We start from the raw sequence: 22,758 nt of genomic DNA on the forward strand, positions 1-22,758 counted from the left end.
TGGAGGGGGTCCAACCCGACGTTTTGTCCTGGGCCCTAGTGCATCTGTAGAGAGAGGGAGTGAGAGAGAGCATAAGAGAGAATATTTGCAGTGATTATCTGAGTGAGGTTTATTGATATCAGAGCATGGTTTCACAGCTTCCTCAAACTGTGACGATCCAAGAGGATTTGTGGACGTGAAGTCCCTGGGTAATTGGTGATTAGAAGATCATGGCACCTGTCGAAGTTTTAATTTGGCTGCCTTCAAGAAGCGCCAATAGTAAGGGCTAGCGGGAATTCTGAAGCCAGTTGATTAGAGCGAGGTCATGAGACAAAGAGTCCAACGGCCTTGGTCTTCAAACGCCCCTCTTTGCTTGATGCACATAGAGTATTGCTATTAGCTGTGGGAAAAAGAACCGACGCTTCCACACTATTGTGATACGAAGAGCCAACGGGGTTCTTGTGATCACGCAAGATGCCAAGGGTGTCTGAAGGACTATCCGCGCAGGTTATGCTCATGGAAGCGTAGTCTGTCAACCAATGGAGATTCGGTGGTAGAGCGGCGTACGGAGAAGACCAATGACCTCGACAGAGATCTCTACGCAGAGCACGCTGAGAGAAGCCATCATGCAAGAATACGGCGTAGTTCTGTACGCTCGAAGATGGTCGGATTGGCGACGCTGAGCGCTAACAGAAGTCTCGCAACGGAGGTCTCTAGAAGGCGCAGACGCGACGTGCGACGCAAATCAGCAAGCCAAGGTCTCTGACCTTAGGCTGATGTGGTAGCCAACCTGACGTGGCAGAGGTAGTCTTGGTCAGCAGACCCGTGGCAGAGGGGTCTTAACAGGTGGCTGACGTGGCACAAAAGACATGTGGCAGTGCACAGAATATGCTAATGTGTCGTTTTAACACATGGCAGACAGGTGGCTAACCCGTGGCTAGTGTAACTCTGGTTAGCTAGACTCTGGTCAGAGGTCCAATTAGTTGGCCTAACTAAACTAGACTGGTTAGTGGAATCAGGTCTGACCAACTAACTCTGGTTCTAGCTGACCAGACCATAGCTGGTTAACTAGACTACAGTGGGTTGAGTTCAGTTGGGAGCCAACCAAACCAGACCAGAACTAGTATGGTTAGTGTAACCAGCCGGTTACCCATCCAGTTACTGTCCAAAAAAAAAAAAGACAGTTCTGGCCATCAATTTTCATCTATCTGTCAGACTTTTACTGTCAGAAAAGCAGCAGAAAAAGCAGAGAAATCAGAGATTTGCAGAAAAGAGAAAATGTATGCCTTTGTGCACTGGAAAGATGAATCAAATGCATTCTGAGTGCTTTGTGCAGCAGCTAGAAAAGGGGCAATACAGTTGTCGATGCTTTGGCAACTCTGTGGGTTTATGCTTTGAGTGGACAGCCCATTATTAGCACAAGTTGTGAATGCAAGACACCTCTTGTTGAGGTACTTTCTTTCTGAAAAGCAAAGGCTCAGTGCATCAGTTGCTTACACAGTGTGTGTGAGAGAGTTGCAGATCTCAGACAAGTTGCAGAGATGGCTTCACAGCAGCATGCCCAATCATCCCATGAGGGAATGGCAGAGTCTAACCAGGTACAGCAGACTGAAGCTTTACAAATAAACAAAGAGAATGCCTACAGAGAGTTGATTCCTCAGTTGGGAGATCCCTTGTTTCGCAGGATGGTACAACCTCTTTTTGAGGGAAAGCCAGAGAAGCCTCCCTTTGGAGCAGATCAGGAAGAAGTGGTGGTGAGCAAAAAGAGGAAAAGTGTAGGTCCTCTTCCCAAGAAGAAGAAGGTGAAGCATCATCACAATTCATCTAGTTCGTCTTCATCTTCTAGCTCTACCTCTTCATCCTCGACATCACCTCCTTCTTCGCGATCTTCATAGTCAAAGAAGAAAAAGGAAAAGAAGAAGAAGAAGAAGTCCAATAGGAAGGTAGAGACTAAAGAAATCAAGGACAGTGGGAAGTCAGTAAGATTTACCACTTACAATGGCCAGTATGGCCAAGCTGAAAAGGCTATGCAGTTCATAAGGCAGTTTGATGCTGCCTTTAGCCTAGAAAACTTCAGTGAGTCCTCAAAGCATCGTATGGTTGGTTTACACTTGACTAGTACAGCAGTGCATGGTGGATAGCTAAAACAGCCAACCATGCAGCCCCCAGGAAATGGAAGGACTTCAAGAAAGCTTTCTATAAACAGTTTATTCCCAAACAGTTTCGGGATCATGTCCTTCTGGGTTGGGAGAGCATTCATATGGAAGCACAAGCTACAGTTGAGTCTTACAATCAGAAATTTTGGGACGCATACTTGCAGGTTTCGCCTTTCAAGAATATTTCTGATAAGACTCAACTCAGGAAGTACAGGGCCGGACTCACTCCAAAGATACAAGCCCAAGTGAACACCAAAGATATTAAAGAAATATCAGATCTCATGCATTCAGCCAATGTGGCTAGTCTCATGTACATGCAGGATCCTACTGGTGTGCTTTCACTACAGGCAGGGTTACCGAGGGAAAAAAAGCCAGCAACCCCCAAGTTTGAAACAAGAGAGTTTCCCAAGGCTAAGAAGAGGGGATTTAAGCCTCAGAAGCCGAGGGGAAACCAGGTGTAAAAGCCCTATAAGGGAAGAGCACAGTTTACCCCTGAACAGATTAAAACTTTCAAGAAAGAGGGTAAATGCTTCAAGTGCGGCAAAGAGGGGCATGTGGCTGCCCAGTGCCCAGAAAAGCCTTCAACTTTGAAGGCAAAAGAGGCAGCGAAGCCACGGGGACCACAAAAGCCAATGGCAGTAGGAATTCCTGACATACTGGGTCACGTTTCAAACCCAAAAGAATGAGAATTCCTGCTATCATGGGGCAAAGTCAGAGACCAGCAAGCGCTGATTTTATATAATCCAGAGGCTACTGATAACTTCATATTAGAGGACCTAGCCCTGAGGCTGGCAATAAAGACGAAGGAGTTAGACAGGGCTTTGGATGCCGATCAGATGTTCTATGGGAACCCTGTGCCAGTCACTCCCTTGATAGGGAAGCTCTGTCTTCATGTACAGAGTTATGTGGATTAGGAAGACTTCTTCATTTCTCCACTGAAACATCATGATGTAGTCTTGGGTATGCCTTGGTTTCATCGCAAGGCAGTGAAGTTGACTCTTCCTGAAAGAGTGCTGGAGTTTGTACATAGGGACAAAGTATATCGTGTGGCTGCTAGGAATAGAGGGGAAACTATTCCCATTGTATCAAATAGTTCTGTTGGAAAAGAAATAAAGTCTGCAGTTTCAGCTTACATGATTTTTGTAAAAGAGAAAGATGTGGAAATGCATGCTGAAATAAGTGAGGCAAATCAGAATAAATTTCAGTTTCTTGAAAATTTTAAAGATTGCTTTTCTGACGCTTTGCCAGGGGAGCTACCCCCCGAGAGACCTAAGAATCATGGCATAGAACTCATTCCTGGCAACAAGCCACTCAATAGGCCCCCATACAGAGTTAGTGCAACTCAGCGAGAAGATATTATGACTCAGGTGCAGGACTTGTTGTCCAAGGGGCTGATTCAGCCCAGTTTTTCTCCTTTTTGTTCCCTTGTACTGCTAGAACAGAAGAAAGATGGCTCATTCCGTATGTTGGTCGATTACCGCGCACTGAACAAAATGACCATCAAGAATAGATTCCCTATTCCGCACATTGATGATGTGCTGGATCAGTTAAAGGAAGCTTCAGTTTTCAGCACGATAGACTTAAAGAGTGGCTATCACCAAGTGAGGATACAGCCTCAGGATGTGCACAAGACAGCATTCCGCACTACTTTTGGGTTGTATGAATATCTGGTGATGCCTTTCGGATTGACAAATGCCCCAGCTACTTTCAATAGGATGATGGATCGTGTCTTCCAACCTTACAGACAATTCACTGGTACCTTCTTCGATAACATAATTGTCTTTTCTAAGTCCAAAAAAGAGCATAAGGAACATCTTGCTATAGTGTTTCAAGAGCTGAGAAATCATCAGCTCTATGTAAACAGCAAGAAAAGTGAATTCTTCCTGGAAGAAATCCATTACTTGGGGCATATAATATCCAAAGATGGGATACGGATGAATCCAACAAAGATCCGTGCCATTCATGAATGGCCAGAGCTGAAAACTGTACATGAACTTTGAAGTTTCCTAGGCCTCTCTTCTTACTACAAAAGATTTATCATGCATTTTGCGGATATAGCCGCTCCACTCCACGATCTTACTAAGAAAAATGCAACTTTCAAATGGGGAATTCCTCAAAAGACAGCATTCATCACACTCAAAGAGAGGCTGACCATAAAGCCAATCTTAATAGTTCCAGATTTGTATCAGCCATTTGATGTGGATTGTGATGCTTGTGGGGAATGTGTTGGGGCTGCATTGCATCAGAATGGTCATGTAGTGGCCTATGAGAACAAGAGACTCTGGGATGCAGAGAGATATCTGGGAATCTATGAGAAGGAGTTATTGGCTGTAATTCATGCAATCCATACATGGAAGCATTATCTTTTGGGTGCAGATTTTACAGTTAAGACAGATCACCAAGTTCTGAGATACTTTTTGATTCAGACAAAGCTTTCCGAGAAGCATATGAAATGGGCAAATATGATGTCAATGTATCATTTTCAGATTGTCCATACTCCAGGAGTTTGGAACAGAGTAGCAGATGCTTTGTCTCGAATTTGTCTCAAAGACCCCAGGTCAACGTAAAGTGGCAAATTCTACAGCCTTGGATATGCTGAAATGCTACGTGGTTGACCAAGGTTCAGACTGGGAAAAGTACCCACCATTGGTAGAGTTTGCTTAGAATAATACAGTACACAGCTCTACAGGGAAAGCCCCCTTTGAGGTCATTTATGGGAAGGTGATTCTGCCACCTATCCTGAGGACCAAGGATGAAATATTTGCAACTGATCAGTTTGTGACAGACCTCCAGACAGCTTACAACCAAGTCCAGACAGCAATTGAAAAGTCTCAAGAGAAGCATAAAAGAGCTGCAGATAAGCATAGGAGACAGTTAAATCTCAATGAAGGGGATTGGGTACTTTTGAAGTTCGAGAAAGCTAGGCTCCGCAAGTTTAAAGGCAAACAGAAAGTGTATGCAAAGTTATCTTCCAGGTATTATGGCCCTTTCAGGGTTACAGAAAGAATGAATGAAGTTGCATACAGGTTGGCATTGCCAGAGCATTGGAGGATTCACAATGCATTCCATGTGAGTCTTCTAAAGAAATTCCAAGGGCCAGAGCCTACAGAGCCAGTATCAAAGGATCCACCAGAAGTGGATGAGCTGGAGGAGGTCCTTCAGCCAGAGCAAATTGTGTACCATACTGTACGCAAAGGTCCTCAAGGCAAGGAGTTTTACATGTATCTTGTAAAATTCAAGAATTATACGGCATTGGATGCCAAGTGGATGGATGAAGACATGTTATCCGATCATCCACAGCTTTTGGATGTTTACAAGGAAGTTTCTCAATTGAGGTCAACTGAATAGAAGCCGAGGGGATGTCACCATAATGTAAATATCCTAAGTCAAAGTACAGTTGACCATTTATTTGATCATAATTAAAGAGTTTTCATATGTGTTAATTATGGTCAAAGAATTGACTACGGTCAAAGATACTTGACTCTGGTCAAGTAAACCTGACTTCGGTCAAGGAGACTTGGTTTATTACCAAGAGAGTTAATTTCAGTTAACCAGAGAACCACAGACGTGACTACGGTCAGAGAGTGTTGACTTCGGTCAACGAGACTTGGCATGCGCCAAGAGGATTAACTACGGTTAACCAAGATGCGCTAACTTCGGTTGGAGAGACTTAATTATAATTAAGGCGCCTCCACCCTTGGTTAAAGCCTCTTAATTATGATCAAGACCGTTGACTTCGGTCAACCAGAGAATATATATATATATATATATATATATATTTGGTGGGGATTATGTGTGCACATGTGTTCAGTAGGGACGCCCACCGTGACTAGAATTAGTCCACAATGTGTTATTTGCATGCAAAGCGCTAACAATTAATGGGTGCCATGGTGGTGCACTTTAGTTAATTGTTGCAGGTAGAAAGAGTTATTTTCCTAAGCGCTACGGGAGCCTAACAAGCATCTAGGAGGCGGTTTGCGTGACCAAGTGCTTCGAAGACTCCAAAGTTGCCCTTAGTGGCATGTAATAGGACTTAGTCTAGATTTTAGATAAGTGGCATGTTGCCAATTTGAAATGAGCTTGAAGCTCTTGTAATATGCATTCACATTGGATTTTTGTATAAAAAACAGCTCTACACTGAGCTTTTGTAACAGCTTTCTCTCTTCATGAATAAAAACCTTCGGGAGGGTCCAGCCCGACGTTTTGTCCTGGGCCCTAGTGCATCTGTAGAGTGAGGGAGTGAGAGAAAGCATAAGAGAGAATATTTGCAGCAATTATCTGAGCGAGGTTTCACAAGTAATCAGTCAACACTATTACATTAACAATTCAGCAAAAGTATTTCCAACAGATTGGGAGCTAGAGTGCCGTTTGCACCAACACAAAGACACAGATTGGCCCAAAACCTTGGCGCCCCTTTCGGTATTTCTTTAATTAAGTGAGAGGCCCTGCATAAAGGATACACTCCTTCTTACAACTCGGGCATTCCATATCCCAGTGAGCAACCACATACCTTGCATAGCCCTTACCGTTCACCGCTCTCACTACTCCTAGTAGTAGGTCTCCATCCGTAGTCCAAGAAGTTTGCACACAGCCCAGAATTGTCACTAGTGACCACACTTGGCCACACAATTCCCCATAGCTGTCACTAGTGCTTAAATTAGCCATCCATCTGCTCAAAGCTGAAAAGGAAAGCACACAAAAGCTTTCTCCACTGTCCAGGACTGTCATGACCAATAGTCTCTCACCCTACAGGTCGCACATATCCTAGTACATCAACTTGATTTCCAAAAGAGAACTAGCATCACAATCAAAGCAAATACGATGGCAATCACACCTGTACCATCCCTCTCGAGGTTCCAGGGATACTTCCCATTCCAAGCATGGATTCCCAACCCCTGCCTACTCAGCAATGAGGCTGTACCAAAGATGTGCCATCTGCCTAGCAACCACTGCCTGCAAGTGATCCATCGCCTAGAGAAACCAAAAACATATTCCCACACGGAACATGTTACTTGCCAAAGCCAGCAAATAGGATACACAATAAGTACCAACTCACATGCATTCAATGCTCTTCCCTCACTCAAAGGCATCAGTTAACAACACATTAGCCCTGCAGGGCTCTGCAATCACACTCATGTGACCATAGGCATCCATTCTCAGTGCAAACACCTGCATTTAACCCAAGAGCGTTTACTAGCAGCCCACACAAGGTCACACGCTCCCCAGACAAATCACAAGTGAAATACCCAAACAATGGGTGAAAGCATAACTGAACAGCCCCTGGTGCTTGGAAACACGAACAACCACTTCAAGCATTCATTGTGACCATTCTGCCAAGCAAGTCTCTTTAAAAACCAACTCAATGCTCACGAACAAACACAATATGGGATGGGTGCATCCTTCTCCTATAGCTCCCACTTGAGCCCAAGCATATAATCAATGGTCACCTGTAGAGGGGCCAATTCAGCCTATAAATATCTCTTACAAGCAGCCCATGGACTGTTCGTGACCAGCCAAGAAGCATCTGTACTGTCCGCACGTCGCCCGTACAAGCTGTACATCTTCCATTCCTTCGGGTTCCTGCAACCGTACTAAGGCCATATGGAGACCGTACGCACAGCCATTTGAGTGACAACCTGCACGTGTGGCAGCCTGTATCTGACAGCCCGCACAACGGCCGTACCATTGTCCGCACATATGTACGTCAGACCGTACACACAAGCACTAGCAGCTCTGCTCTAGTAATCGTGATTGTCTCGTACACTCAGCCCACTACAACAGTCCGTACACACAAGCCGTACCTAAGTGTCATACTTGCAGTCCGTAACACCCTGTACGAGGCTGAACACCTGTACAGCCTGCTGCAGCACTTCATACGGACAGCCAGGACCGGAATCCCAGGTCCGAGAATCCGAGCTGACTCATCAGCTCGGCTCAGCCAGCTTACCTTCTCCATCGACCAGCTTTTCCTTCTTCCATCGCCTCCTTCCTGGCCAACTTTCACTTCGTTTCTATCTCCTAACTCCGAGGCCACCTACTTGCTTCTCTTCTCTAGCCTATCTTCTTTTCAGATCAGATTTCAGTCATGGCTGATTCCGAAGACCCCGAGCTTGCGATGGGAGATCAGAATATGAAGTACCATGCGAAGGATGACCAGGGTCTTTACGATGATTTGATTACGAAGACAGCCTTCAATGAATTCACCACTGCTCTTGATGAAAAGTTTGAGCAGGTTAACACGAATCAAACGGGGTTGACACAAAAACTCCAAGGGATTCAGACTACACTCACACTTTTGACTAGCATTGTTCAGGCACTCACGCATGTGGATGCCATGGCCTCAGTGTTAGGTCCAAACATCACTCCAAACCCTTTTCTCGGAGATTAGAAGTCTTGTACCAAGGAGGTTGTTGACACTTGGTTGCACAAGTGGCAAGTACACTTCTAGTTTTACCCTTACCCAGATGACAAGAAAATACAGCTTGCAGCAGGGTTTATGTTAGGAAAGACTTTATTGTGGTGGAAGGAACTCCGACCCAAGCCTGCAACATGAAATAGAATTCAAAAGGGTCTTCAGGAAAGAGTTTTTGAAGAAGGAGGAAGAAGATTATGATATCGTAGGCAAGCTTAGAGCCCTCGATATGTCCAAACTGAATCTTACTTTTGAGGTTTATCTTTAAAGGTTTCGGGATTTGCTGACCAAATGGATCCAGTGACCTTGTTAGGTTTCTTTGTGGATGGTTTGCCTGACTCGTACAAGCTACAGATCAAGAATAACAAGTGTACCACTTTGCAAGAGGCCATGAATTACGCGCACATCTATGATGATACCATGGCCAGCGCAAAGGAAACCATAATTCCCGACACGGGTGGGAAGAACAAGAGGAAGTTCTTCCAATCTACCACTGGTACCGGGGAGTCGAAGTCTATAGACAATGCCTCCAAGAAACATTCAACTCAGACGAAGAATGGTCGTGCCCGTTTCCTTCGTACATTGAAGCTTAAGAAAGAAGGACGTTGCTTTATATGCGAGGAGCGGGACCACACTAGGAATGATTGTCCTAAGCGCAAGAACCGGATGCAAGCGTCGGGACCGAAGCTCCATGCGGGTCCAGGTACCAAAGCTAAGGGAGCTAATCAAGTTTCGATGACAGGTATTTCTGTAAATGTCATTACCTACCATCTTGTAATTGCACTTTTAATAATTCGTTATTTGGTTCCCATGATCTTTTCCGAGTTTATGGAGAAGTTAGGAACCAAAGAGTTCACATTCCCTTTGACCCGGGCAGCTCTCACAACTTTGTTAATTACAAACTTGTGCAGAAGATGGCACTGTCCACAATACCTAGCGATCACACCTACGAGATGCAGCTTCCAGCTGAGAAGCAATTTGGGGATCGCAAGATTGAAGCACTTTCTATCCGGATTCAAGACTACACAGCTACTCTTACATGCTATGTCATGCACTTGGAACATGTGGACTTGTTGATCGGAATAGAGTGGTTTAAAACCCACGATATTCGGATTGGATGGAAAGAGCATAATTTTGTATTCAGTGTGATAATATTCCCTCTTCTCAGGGACCTATTGTATCTGTGGTGCGGCTTCGGAACATAATAAACACTTCTCATCATGATGTGTATCAGTGTGTTTTGATTCCGCTTTCTTTATTTGTTGTCTCTGTTAATAACAAGAATGATTTAAGCATGTTAGAACACCATGAACTGAGAACGTTGTTGGATGATTTCATGGATGTATTCCCTGCTCAACTGCCGAAAGGTTTACCTCCAGAACGGGCAGTAGACCATTGCATAGATTTAGTACCTGGGGCTCAACCTATTAGTGTTACACCTTATAGAATGAGCCAGCTTGAGAAGGATGAGTTAGCTTCACAGCTACAAGTTTATATAAATATGGACTATATCCGCCCAAGTAAATCACATTGGGGAGCACCTGTCCTCTTAAGAAAGAAGAAAGATAATTCCTAGAGAATGTGTATAGATTAAGAACGATTGAATAAAGTGAATTAAGAATCGATACCCTCTTCCTCCTTCCGATGATTTGATAGACCATTTGGCCGGGGTGAAGTATTTCACTAAGATTGATTTGCGTACGGGTTATCACCAAATCCGTATCTATGCTAAACACATAGATAGAACCGCATTCCGAACTAGGTATAGCCACTACGAGTTTCTCGTATTACCTTTTGGTTTGACCAATGCTCCTGCCACCTTCCAGCAAATGATGAACAATTTGTTCCGAGATTTTCTAGGCAAATTCGTTGTCGTGTTCTTAGATGACATCTTGGTATATAGCCGAACGCTAGAGGATCACATTGAACACCTCCGAATTGTCTTAGTTATTCTAAGACAGCACAAGCTTTATGCCAAGATGAGTAAATGTGACTTCTTTATGAAAGAAATCATTTACTTAAGACACAAGATTTCTTCTGAAGATATTAGCATTGATCTGGATTGTATCCAGAAGGTTCTAGAATGGCCTATCCCTCAGACTGTGAAACAACTTCATTCTTTCCTAAGATTCACGGTTTTTCTACGGAAGTCTGTGCGTGATTATTCACACATCACGGCACCCCTGACAAACATATTGAAAGGTCGTGGACACAGGTCTACCCAGCCGATCTCTTGGAATATTGCATTGAACAAGGCTTTTGAAACCTTGAAGTTAACTATCAAGGAAGCACCCGTTACCCGATCCTACCCGGCCTTATGTTTTAGAGACCGACACGAGTGATTTTGCGATTGGGACAGCTTTACTCCAAGAGGACAGACCCGTAGCTTTTGAGAGTAAGAAGCTAGACGACACCCAATATCATTAGCCCACACTAGAAAAAGAACTCTATGCAGTTGTGTATGCTCTGAAGGTTTGGAGACACTACTTGTATGGTTCGAAGTTTCTTGTATAGACCGATCACCAATCAATCAAGTATGTGTGTGATGCGTCTGAATTGAGGGAACGGAAGGCTAAATGAACAGAGTTAATGCAAGATTTTGATTTTGAAATACCTTATCAAAAGGGTTCGCTGAATCGTGTGGCGGATGCCTTAAGTCAAGTCAAGTTTATAAATGCGCAAGGATCATGACTCCATTTGGGTCATTGTGGACCGTCTAACAAAAATGGCTAGATTCTTACCTACTAGAACCACCATCTCAGCTGTTCAGCAGGCTCATGAGTTTGTGGACCACTTGTTTAAGCTGTAAGGTTTGCCCTCTGACATAGTCAACGACAGGGACTCAAAGTCTACAAGCTGGACACTTGTTTTTAAGAAGTTTGAAACTACTCTAAGTCTGAATTCCTCAGATCATGCACAATCTGATGGCAGTACAGAGGTCAACCAATTGGTTGAAGATATGCTTCGGGCATATGTTTCTAAGAGACAGTCTTCATGGGAAGATTATCTACCTATGATAGAATTTGCTTATAACAGTGCAAAGCATTCGAGTACTGGTTACAGTCCTTTTATGCTTATGTACGGGTTTCAACCTAAGTCGCTAGTTATAGTTGGATTAAAGGGAATCCAAAATGATGCTGCAAAGACATTCTTGCAAGACATGTAAGAAATGCTGCAGTTTACCAAGGAGTCTATTAGAAGTGCCAAAGATCGGGACAAATTTTATGCTAATAGACATCGTTCACCTAGAGAGTTCTCTAAAGGAACGATGGTATGTTTGCGTATTCCCAAGGAATCCAAGAGCCTAAGTACTGGTTTGGTTCCGAAGTTGTCCCCCAGATATTGTGGTCCGTTCAAGGTTATTAAAAGAATTGGACCAGTTGCATATCGACTAGAATTGCCTCCTGATGTTAAAGTACATCCAGTATTTCATGTCAACAGACTGAAAGAGTTACTGAGTGTGGATGATCAACTTGTTTCTCCTCAAGAAATAATAGAAGTTACATATTTGACTTTTATTCCACACGAACTTGAGAGTATTCTTGAATTTCGTGAAAGACAGATTCGTAATAGAACTATCACGGAATACAAGATTAAGTGGAAGGATCGTGTTGAGGAGGATGCAACATGGGAGACATTACAGAACCTCCAGAGCACATTCTCGGGTTTTTTAGCGAACTCGGGAGTGAGTTCTTAGAGGAGGGGACATATGTCATATGCATGGATTGGTATCTGACATGTACTAGGTACACAAGACTAGCTCGGGTAGCCTGGGGAGGCTTAGAGCTAGGCAGGCTAGAGTTTCGGGTTGAGTGGCAAGGGTACGAACCAGTTAGAGGTCTTCGCTATTTTTGGCGCTTGGGGCCTGAGTCTATATAATGGGACCACTCTCGTTCCCAGGTGCTAGGTCTGATCCTAGATTGAGTCGCGGACGCGCACCTACATCATAGCATAGCCCAAGTCCCAGCAGCAGATCCTAGGCTTCACAGCGCCACCTAGTAGTATGGGACACCGAGCTTGTTAGGATCTAGTTGGGAGTTCGTGCCAGTAGCTCAGCTAATGGCTTGGAGGGGACATCTCCTGATTCGGGATCACATCCCATAGATGTCATGGTTGAGCCAATGGGAGCAAGTTTCGTTCCCAGGTGCTAGGTCTGATCCAAAATTGAGTCGCGGACGCGCGCCTGCATCATAGCGTAGCCCAAGGCCTAACAGTGGATCCCAAGCTTCACAGCGCCACCTGGTGGTATGGGACACCAAGCTGGTTAGGATCTAGTTGGGAGTTCGTGCCAGTAGCTCAGCTCGTGGCTCAGAGGGGACATCTCCTGATTCGAGATCACATCCCGTAGATATGGTTGGGTGGTGAGCAGCCTGCTCAGTTTCCTCACATTGGTGTGTTCTTGTGTTTGCTTACAGATCAGAGGTTTCAGGAGTGCTGGGGACGTGTCATTTGGTATCAGAGCCAACTCCTGAGGTAGGAACTTCTGTTGCGAGAATTTTGGACGATTTTTTCTCCAGGTATGCCCAAATTTCGAAATTCATGTTCAGTACCCTCCAAGTGCTTGTTTGGTTCATCGGTTTTGGGAAGCGGTTAAGATTAGGGAAAGAAGGTAGGAGAAAGTAGAGGGTGAGTGAATTCGAAGTTGAACTGAGGCGTTAGGTAAGAGAGAGAACAAGGTGTAACTTGGAGGGCCAGAGAACGATTGCAAGGGAGAGAGATTGTAGGTGAGAAGCGCTCGTAGAAGTGAAGATATGGGCTGATCGTTGGTAAGCGATGGGCTGAGGCGGAGCTTCAATTGCACCTAGGTATGGTCGGACTGAGCACACACCCGGAGAGCGCCATAGGCTGGAGCAGTTCGTTAGAGCAGCTCGCAGCCAAGGGGTGAGTCGTGGGGTGCGCCATGGGTGGGAGCGGATCGCAGGCAAGGCTGTGCTAATCTGGATGCTAAAAAAAGCACCAGCCCTCCAACTTAGGAGGGTGGGCTTTTTTGCTAAAAACAGCACCACCCCTCCAACTTAGGAGGGTGGGCTTTTTTGCTTAAAAATGCACCACCCCTCCAACTTAGGAGGGTGAGTTTTTTTTGACAGCTGAACTCTCTAAGAGTTGCGCCCACCTCTTCTAGAGCATAGCGCAGCAGCAGCTCCTCCCCTTATCATGACCCATGCGCAAGTCTCTACCCCTCTACGCCCCTCTTGATGATTCCACTCTCAGGTACCGCCTGCTGCAGATTTCCGTGCAGGCCAGCAAGGAGCTCGGCTCCTAGATTGCCAGCCTCCGCCAGCCCCTTCTTCTTTCGGCCAGCCAGCCTCTTTCTCTCATCCCCCTCTGTTTCGTCAGATTTTCTCTCTGTTCCAGTCTCCTAGTTTCGAGCCCACATGTCCCTTCTCTTCTCTCAGCCTATTTTCTTCATCAGATACGATTCAGTTATGGCTGATTCTGTAGACCCTGAGCTTGCTATGGGAGACCAGGATATCAACTACCATGCGGAGGATGACCAGGGTCTCTACAATGATCTGATTACGAAAAAAGCCTTCAGTGAATTCACCACTGAAACACTCCAATCTGATTTCTTCCTGCTTATCGTTGAATCACGGGCACAGGCACTTAGTTTATCCTCCCAGCCAACCTCGTTAGTATGCTAGCCTAGTGCCATGTCACCCACACCAAGGACCTTGACCTTTATTCCTTCTTTGATCATTTACATGAAGCCCAAACAAATATAATACAAATATTGATCCTTTAAAGGAAAATGCCGACTGACCCTTCCGAGGTCATGTTACCTCGACTTGAGCGTAACATTCCTTCCCTCTTCAGACATCAGCGTCCTCGATGATAAAGTCTGGGAACACTCTCCGTAACTGGTATACGGATTCCCAGGTAGCTTCGGATAGAGGTAGACTATGCCATGCAACCAACACCGTGGGTATCTTCCAATTGTGCACTTGCATTGTTCCTCGGTCCAGGATTCCTGTTGGTTTGCGTCTTGCATTATCCTCTATCTCCTGAAACAACACAACACCCTCGATTAGTGAGTCACCTGTATGCAAAAATTTCTTTAAACGAGAAACATGAAACACTGGGTGCACCTTACAACCCTGTGGCAATTCTAATTTATAGGCTACCTTGCCTATTCTTTTCAGAATTAACCATGGCCCACAATATCGAGGTGATAATTTAGCACACTCTCCTGTAGTCAAAGACTTAGAGTGCGAAGGAACTCGGAGAAAAACTTTTTCTCCTTCCTTAAATTCTCTAGCGGATCGGTTTTCATCCGCATACGCCTTAGCTCTATCCATAGCTTGGCCGATGTTTGCTCTCGCAAGTGCTAGCATCTCCCGCATCTGAACCACAAAGTTCGCGGCACTAGGCACTTTCTGAGGTACTCCAACTATAGTTGGGTTCACAGGCCTATAACCATAGTTCAGCTCAAACGGACTCAACCCTGTAGAGGAATGTTTTCTATCATTGTAGGCAAACTCTAACAATGGCAACTACTTATCCCACGTATGTTGCCTCAATGACACATATGCTCTAAGCATATCCTCTAAAATTTGGTTGATTCTTCATGTTTGACCATCCGTTTCTAGATGATCCCCACTACTCATTCCGAACTCAGTCCTTAGTGTCTAAAATACCGCAGTCCAGAAATGACCGGTAAATTTGACATCTCTGTCTGACACTATGGATTTTGGTAATCCATGCAGACGAAATATATGTCTAATAAACAAATCCGCCACTTGCGGGGCACTAACAGACTCTCTAGTTGGAATGAAATGAGCCATCTTGGTAAGACGATCAACCACCACAAGGATAGAATCATACCCACCTTGTGTCGTAAGCAAACCTACAATAAAGTCCATGGAAATGCTCTCCCACTTACTTAGTGGTATCTCCAGGGGCTGTAAAAGTCCGGGTGGCTTCACCCGTTCTGCCTTACTTACCTGATACGAAAAACAACGTGTCACATATTCATGAATATGCTTTTTCATCTTTGGCCAAAAGAAATCTCACTTCACGAGATCATATGTCTTCTCGACTCCTGGATGTCCCGCACATGGGCTATCATGGCATTGTTGAATGACTCTCTGCCTGAGATCATTCTGATTAGGTACTACTATCTTGCCATTTCTTTTCAGCATACCATCCCTTATGGCATATCTTGCATAATGCTCAGTAATACTCTTACTGAATATCAGAATATCGTCAATAAAGTGTACTACAAACTTTTCGATATATGAACGTAGTAAATCATTCATAAGCATGACGAATGTAGCTGGAGCATTGGTAAGTCCAAAGGGCATTACCAAAAACTCATAATGTCCAAACCTGCTTCTAAAAGCGGTTTTATGCACATCCTCGGCTCTAATACGGATCTGATGGTAGCCATATTTAAGATCTATCTTACTGAAAATTACGGCCCCATGTAATGCATCTAGCAAATCATCGATCCGAGCCATCGGATACCTGTGCTTAATAGTGATATTATTAAATGCTCTGTAATCTATACAGAGACGAAAAGTATCATCTTTCTTCTTCTTTAATATCACTGGCGAAGCAAAAGGTGAAAAACTTGGTTGAATCTGCCCCAACTTGAGGTATTCTTCCAGTTGTCTTCGCACCTCCGTCTCTTCAGTAAAACTCAACCTATAGGGAGGTCTATTTACAGGTTCTGGCCCCAGGATTAGTTCAATCTTATGCTGAACATTCCGCTCTGGAGGTAACTCATCCCTAAAACAATCAGAGAACTCCTCTGTTATTTGATCAGCCAGCTTGGCCATCTCTCCATTTTGAGCAACATCAGTGCTAGCCGAAGAATCATCAACCGGCTCTACCGATGCTGTACAAAGAAACAAAAACTCTTCTTGAGCTTTTCGGATTTCCATTACGGAAACCAACGGTCCTTGAGGTATATCCCTCTCACCTCGTAAGACATACAGCACATCATTCATCTTGAATTGATAAATGTGCTTTTTCCAATCTATGGCTGGATTCTTCCTAGAATGCCAAGCCTTACCCAGGGCTATGTCTACATGAGCAAGCTTAGTCATTTCAAAATCAAGCTTCTCAGCATAGTCCTGAATTCGAAGCTCCAACTGGGTAACCCTTTGGTCCCATACTTCAGTTGAACTTCCGTCTGCCATCCTGACTGTATATGCATAGTCAGATGGGCTAGTCTGTAGTTCCAGCCTCTTTACGAGCTTGGAGTTAATTACATTGTGCGTTGACGCTAAGTCGAACAACACAATGACCTAATGATTAGCTACTTGCCCTTTCATCTTAATTAACTCCATATCATTGAAGGCTGTATACCCCGTTGCTGCGGGTTTTGACAGGATATTATCAGGTGCACTAGTTACTAACTTAGCAACAGACACACATAACAAAAAAGGTACTGACCTTTGAGAAGATCCCGCTAGCTGAATCTGCATCTGTTCTGCTCTGGGACTTCCCTCCATTTCCACGTCGCATTCTGAGACCATCATCTCAGCCATCCGACGATCTTTGTTCCGTGGATAATCTTTCCACTGATGAGACTGAAGGCAACCAAAACACAAGCCTTCTCTCCTCGCTTTTTCCCTTTGCTCTGGGTTTAAAGACGACTTCGACCAAGTCCGGGCTGCCATTGGTATTACTTTTCTTTTCATTCCAATGGTGGTACTTGATTTAGGAGTCTCAACTGGTTTCGTCTGCTTGGCTTGACCACTAGACTGTGAGGCACCTCCTTTGCTAATCCACTTCTTCTTAAGCCCAGTTTTCTTCGAGTACCCATACTGAGTCCCAACCTGCACAAACCCACTTGGTCTGTTCCCTTTTGCATCGCAATTGCTTCATCTAGCGCGTTCGCATACTTAGCCCGAACTTCCCTCTTTATCCGATCATTCAATCCAAAGATAAAATCTTTTACTTGGATTGACTGAGGTAGGGGTTCATCAACCTTCATTACACTTTCTCTAAACTTATCAGTGTATTCTGCCACTGATAAATTTCTCTGACGAAGGTTTCGATACTGATCCCAAGCTCGGGATGCTTCGTCAGGAGGTAGGAAGTGTTTTTTAAATTCCTTTTTAAACCCCTCCTAGGTAGTGGATGCTACTCCATCTTTCTACTATTTTATTCACCACCTATCCGCTGCCTCATTAAACATAGGGGTGGCCTCGCGGATTTTCTTCATATCATTCCTGATTTCACAAATGGCGAATGCCTCGTCCCATTTGTGTAACCAGGTGTCAATGATATCAGAACTACGGTCAGACATCCGACCAGAATACTTTTCTGGCCTATGATTGGCAATATTAGGCACCTTAGCCCTCCTAGGCTCGACCGTACGAACACCGGACTCCGGTTCCATCAGAGATTTACCTTTCTCCTCACGAGATGGTCTGGCAGACATACTATGCACCATTTTCCTGAGCTCAGAGTGCCCTATATTTGTTTGTAACTGCTGCACTAAAATCTGTTGCAAGGCATCCTCTAACATTGCAATTCTACCAGACAATGTATGACCTGCTGGGCGCGACACCTGCGGGGTCGGCCGGACTCCCGACCCTACGGGATCCATCCTGGAAGCTTCTTCTTCTACTTCCATTTAGGTCAATGGGGTTGTGTGTGGGTTTTTTTTTTTTTTTTTAAACACCACTTGCAACTGTAATTACAAATTGAAAGTCCAACCTCCAATTTTACAGTTGACTAAGCATATATCACACTGTAACTAAACCACTTTTCCCTATACTAGGGAAACTCCTGCAATCTGAAATAACTCAAACACAGAGGCAAATACACGAGTATATACTCCAACAAAACTTAGAAGGCATAGAGAGCTTCCTGGTTATATTCTTGCTCCATGAAGAGATCAGCTAGTCCCTGTAAACCACTCCAACACGCATTGATGACCAGCCTTGTGATCACGAACATGCTGTACTGTCATAACGCTCGAACCTTGCACAGTAACTGAACCACAACCTCTGTTACGCTCCAACCTTTGGTGTTAGCAACGTACGTAACTCTCATGGATACCATGACTTGCAAAATCCAAAGTACTACGGGTTTTTTTCTACACCCAGCATCAGTAACGTTGAAGGACCTCCACGTAACGCAGATATCCACATTAATCTCCCTCGTCCTAAGCTAGCTGCAGGTTGACGAACAGAATCACGATATAATTAATTACAAACTAGTCCATGCTCACTAGCCCTTGTAATCCTGTCTTGGACGCCTTCAAATCAACGACACGATACACGACACCACAAGATTACGACAGCTAGTCCCTTCCCGCGATGTCATGGAGTCCTGAAGGTAGCCACCCGTAATCCTTTGCATGATAACAAATTATAAGCCTGCGGCTGTACGCGATCCTGCTCTCCTGCAACAGTGATGACGTCCGCAAACCTATGACTTCTGCTAGCGCAAGGTCGCCTTTATACTTCTTGAGATAATTCCCACGGAATTTATGACATTGCGGTTGATTACAGTGGCAGATAATATCCAAGACACTTTTCTTGTTACAGCCAATACCTTCAAAGGCGATACGCAAGGCGATCAATTGATACCTGCTCGAATGGCACGACCTACGTCTTATCTTTGGTGCATCCTGAATTACAGACTCCTAGCAATTCCGCTTGTTACCCCTTCGTACGCAACCCGTATGCCAAACGTATAAATCCCATTATCCAGCCTGAGCACTCTAATACCAAATGAAACACTCCAATCTGATTTCTTCCTGCTTATCGTTGAATCACGGGCACAGGCACTTAGTTTATCCCCCCAGCCAACCTCGTTAGTTGCAAGCTTCTCTGCTGAAATCCAAAAAGATTTATTTCGTGAAATCTTTCTGCTTGCTTAATTCCAACGAGCCCCAAACGCCCTAGATGGATCTAGTATGCCACATGTCCTCAATTTAGGGTCCTTCCTTAATGCATTATTTACCCCTCTCTTGGGATATCTTTGAATTCATCTGCCCCTAGGCACATTTAATGCATTAAGGTCCCTTAACCTTAGATCCACCGAGTCTAGTGCCATGTCACCCACACCAAGGACCTTGACCTTTATTCCTTTTTTGATCATTTACATGAAGCCCAAACAAATATAATACAAATATTGATCCTTTAAAGGAAAATGCCGACTGACCCTTCCGAGGTCATGTTACCTCGACTTGAGCGTAACAACCACTGCTCTTGATGGAAAGTTTGAGAAAGTTAACACGAATCAAACGGGGTTGACACAGCAACTCCAAGGGATTCAGACTACACTCACACTTTGGACTAGCACTATTCAGGCGCTCACGCATGTGGATGCCATGGCTTCAGAGTTAGGTCCGAACATCACTCCAGATCCTTTTTCCGGAGATCAGAAGTCTCGTACCAAGGAGGTTGTTGACACTTGGTTGCACAAGTGGCAAGTACACTTCCAGTTTCACCCTTATCCCGATGAAAAGAAAATACAGCTTGCAGCCGGAATTATGTCAGGAAAGGCTTTATTGTGGTGGAAGGAACTCCAACCCAAGCCTGCAACATGGATAGAATTCGAAGGGGTCTTCAGAAAAGAGTTTCTGAAGAAGCAGGAAGATTACGATATCGTAGGCAAGCTCAAAGCCCTCGATATGTCCAAGCTGAATTTGACTTTTAACGTTTATCTTCAGAGGTTTCGGGATTTGCAGACCAGAGCTACAAAGATGGATCCAGTGACCTTGTTAGGTTTCTTTGTGGATGGTTTGCCTAACTCCTACTAGTTACATATCAAGAACAACAAGTGTACCACGTTGCAAGAGGCCATGAATTACACGCGTATTTATGATGATACCATGGCCAGTGCAAAGGAAACCACACTTGCCGACACGGGTGGGAAGAATAAGCGGAAGTTCTTCCAGTCTACCACTGGTACCGGGGAGTCGAAGTCTATAGACAACGTGTCACCACAATGTAAATATCCTAAGTCAAAGTACAGTTGACCATTTATTTGATCTTAATTAAAGAATGTTATATGTGTTAATTACGGTCAAAGAGTCATTTTAATGGTCAAAGGATTGACTACGGTCAAAGATACTTGACTCCAGTCAAGTAAACCTGACTACGGTCAGAGAATGTTGACTTTGGTCAACAAGACTTGGCCTGCGCCAAGAGGGTTAACCCCGGTTAACCAAGATGTGCCAACCTCGGTTGGAGAGACTTGGCTATAATTAAAGCGCCTTGACCTTTGGTCGAAGCTCTTTAATTATAATCAAGAGTGTTGACCTCGGTCAACCAGAGAAAATATATATATTTATTTATTTATATATATATTTGTTTAGATGTGCACATGTGTTCAGTGGGGACGCCCACCGTGACTAGGATTAGTCCACAGTGTGTTATTTGCATGCAAAGCGCTAACAATTAATGGGTACCATGGTGGTGCGCTTTAATTAATTGTTGCAGGTACTAGAAGGATTATTTTTCCTAAGCGAAATGGGAGCCTGACAAGCACCTAGGAAGCGGTTCGTGTGACCGAGAGCTTTGAAGACTCCAGAATGGCCCTAAGTGGCTTGTAATAAGAGTTAGTCTAGATTGTAGACAAGTGGCATGTTGCCAATTTGAATGGGGTTTGAAGCCCTTGTAAAGAAAGATTTCTTTTCACGGTTGTATGGAGAGAGACTTACGAGACAGCTTCCTGCTGAACTTTTGTAACAGTTTTTCTGAAAGTAATAAAGACCTTCGGGGGGGTCCAGCCCGACAATTTGTCTTGGGCCCTAGTGTTTGTCCAGAGAGAGGGAGAGAGAGGGAGAGCTTTGGAGAAGGGAGAGCTGTGGACAGTTTTAATTCAGTCGTTGACGTGAATCCATAGCTATTTATTTCCCACTCTCAGTTTCGGTTGTATTGGTATCAGAGCGTACGATTTCATTTTCTTCCTAGAAAGTGACGATCCAGGACTGAAGAGTGCAGTCTTTGGCCTAGAACATCTGACGGAAAGTAAGCCTGAAGGGAAGGTCATCATCGACGAACGCAATGAGTGACGTAGTTTGCCTGGGTATCGCGTGAACGTGCGAGGCGATACTTGACTTCTTGTGTCACAATTGCATACTGCGTGAAGGTTTTGCATCGTCGATCGATACTCAAGGCTATGCTTGATAGGCGCCTGCGCTGAATTGCAGTTTCGCAATCTATTCCGTTGAGCAGCCCTCGTCAAAGTTCCGAGCCATAGTCATATTTACGCGAGTCGTCAACGCTGTACGCCGACCTCGCCGTCGCCCGTCAAGGAGATCCCGTTTCCTAAAGTTGCAGAAAGATGACGTGGCAGATCTGACACGTGGCGCTGACGCGATGCTGACGTGGCAGCCAGCAGGTACACAGTGCACCAGATGACGTGGCAGTGACACGTGGCGCTGACGTGGCGCAGTACAGGTGGCAGACAGCTCAGATGCTGACATGGCACTGACACGTGGCAGCCAGCCTGGCAGACCAGTGGTTAAGTTAATCCTGGTAAAGTTAAACCCTGGTTGGTTGACCCGTGGTTAGTGAAACCCTGGTTAAGTCAACCGCAGTCAGTTAACTCTGGTTAGTTGAACCAGTATCCAGTTAATTCAACTTTGGTTCAGTTAAGCTGGCCTAACCAGACCAGTTTGGTTGGTGTAACCAGTCCAATTAGTCTAGTTGCAGACTAACCAGACCAGAACCAGACAGTCGGTTAGAGTAACCAGTAGTTACTTATCTGGTTACTGTTTTCAACAAAAAAAAAAAAAAAAAGAGAGACAGTTGCAGAGACAGTTTTGGTTATTAATTTTCACCTGCCTGTCAGACTTTTACTGTCAGAAAAGTAGCAGAAAACCAGAGAAAAGCAGAGAAAACAGAGATTTGCAGAAAAAGGAGAATGCATGCCTTTGAACAGTAAAAAGAGGGAAAAACAGATGCCTTTTGAAGCCATCTGCAGCAGCCAGAAAAGGGCAACATAGTTGATGATGCTTTGGCAACTGTGTGGGTACATGCCTTGAACTGACAGCCAGTACTGGCATAGATTGTGAATGCAAAACACCTCTTGTTGAGGTACCCTTTTCTGTTGGAAAAGCAAAGGTAGTGTGCATTAGTTACTTGCACTGTGTGAGAAAATCTGCAGATCTCAGAATATGGATCAATCACCTATCCAGTGGGATTCTCAAGATAGGGATGTGCATCCAAGACAGAGGAATGTGCCACAAACTCAACAAGAATTTGAACAAATGGTACGCACTCGTATACAAGAGCTGGA

At 44.6% G+C, this 22,758-nt stretch overlaps 1 protein-coding gene and 1 pseudogene across 1 annotated transcript in view; one reads left to right on the forward strand and one right to left on the reverse strand.

Annotated features, from left to right (window-relative positions):
* RPN12A (regulatory particle non-ATPase 12A) overlaps positions 1-22,758 on the reverse strand; it is an 82,050-nt gene that overhangs the window by 41,993 nt on the left and 17,299 nt on the right. The gene's annotated exons all lie outside the window — the stretch shown is intronic.
* Positions 1,560-21,529, forward strand: LOC147889181 (uncharacterized; annotated as a pseudogene).

This window comes from Dipteris shenzhenensis, chromosome 20 (assembly GCF_047967505.1).
Source record: "Dipteris shenzhenensis isolate YYH24624 ecotype China chromosome 20, Dip_SZ_1.0, whole genome shotgun sequence".
In the NCBI taxonomy this organism is placed as follows: Eukaryota; Viridiplantae; Streptophyta; class Polypodiopsida; order Gleicheniales; family Dipteridaceae; genus Dipteris; species Dipteris shenzhenensis.